The sequence below is a fragment of the Pogona vitticeps genome, chromosome 3 (assembly GCF_051106095.1).
Source record: "Pogona vitticeps strain Pit_001003342236 chromosome 3, PviZW2.1, whole genome shotgun sequence".
Classification (NCBI taxonomy): domain Eukaryota; kingdom Metazoa; phylum Chordata; class Lepidosauria; order Squamata; family Agamidae; genus Pogona; species Pogona vitticeps.
In genome coordinates, this window is record NC_135785.1 from 60589853 (window position 1) to 60591586 (window position 1734).

Below are 1734 nucleotides of genomic sequence, written 5' to 3' on the forward strand. Positions count from 1 at the left end.
AAGGATGAAACTGTCTTCTCTTTCTCTGGTCCCTGGTGCCATAAAACCAGCTCTGGAGGGCTTACTATCCTTCAAGAGATGGTTTGGGATGTTTCTTTGTTTGTTTAGCCTGCCTTTCTCCTTATGAAGGATCCAAGGTAGTTTGCATCATTAAAAAAGACAATATTTAAAGTTAAAAACAGTCATTATACAAATAATGTTTTAGAACAATTAAATATGTTAAACATGGCAAAAAATTTAAATCAATAGTAAGGGCACATTTGAAAGCAACAAGACACAACAATCCATTAAAAAAAAACTCTTCTCAGACTGCCAGTCAATAATGGAAAGCCTGCCTGAAGAGAAAAGTCTTCATCTGCTTGCGGAAGGACAGCAACGATGGTGCAAGCCTGGCCCCCTATGAGAGGGGTTCCAGAGTCTAGGAGCAGCAACAGAACCTCTGCCATGTCCTACCTAGCACACCTGTGAGGGTAATGGGACTAAGAGAAAGGTGTCTCCTGGTGATCCTTACACCTGGGCAGGCTCATAATAGGGGACACAGTCCTTGAGATATCTTGGACATAAACCTCCAGAGCAGAGAGTGGATCCTTACCCACAGATTCTCCTGGATTCTGCTGGTGGAAGTCCACTGTTGCACTATAACAAACAAATGGCAAATACGTTTAATTTGTTAGGACTCCTGAACCAGGAAGGAGGTGTCGTAACCTTCAAAGCAACACATAGCAGTCTCAAAGCTCTAATTGTAACTTTAAGAAGAAGAGATGGTTAGCGGCTATTATGCCACTTTGAAGCTGGCTTCAGAACAAATGATACGTTGGATTTTGTGGCTTCTATTGCATTTTCTTGAAAAAGGCAGGGAACTGACTATATGGGTAAGAAGTTTATTTCTTAATATGACCCATATTTCACTATGCTGCCCCTTTATGGATCACCAGCTGGAGCTGCGTGTTTTCTGCTACTTCAACTGGGCCAAATTAGGCACAAGGCCATTAGAAAATTAACCACCATGTGCCAAAGTGCTTAAAGATGGTACCTGGGAACTTTCCTTTCTTCTTTTGTTTGTATTAATAATTTTTTTTAAAAAAATTTGGCATTATAGGGATATAATTCTATGATTTGACTTTGGCAGAGAAGTATTATACCATTGGCAAAATAGCAGTTTTAATACTTACAATAAAAGAAAAAAAGATATTAAAACCTCTTCCAAATCACCCTCTGATCACCCACTTGCTAAAACAGTGGTGCTTGGAAATGGTGGAAATTCATAAATCCATAAGAACATAAGAAGAGCCCTGCTGGAACAGGCCAAGGGCCCATCTAGTCCAGCTTCCTGTATCACACAGTGGCCCCACCAGATGCCTCTGGGAGCAAATGAGACAATTAGATACTTGTCTCCTGATACCCCTCCCCTGCATCTGGTATTTTGAGCTACCTTCCTTTTAAGCCTGGAGGTGATACATGCCCCTCATGGCTTAGAACCTGCAAAGGACTTTTTCCTACAGAAATCTGCCCATCCACTTTTAAAGGCATCTAGGCCAGATGCCATCACCACATCCTGTGGCAAGGAGTTCCACAGACTAACAACACACTGGGTAAAGAAATATTTTCTTTTGTCTGTTCTCACTCTCCCAACACTCAATTTGAGTGGATGTCCCCTGGTTCTAGTATTACGTGAGAAGGAAAAGAGCTTCTCTCTATACACTTTATCCATCCCCTGCATAGTTTTATATGTCT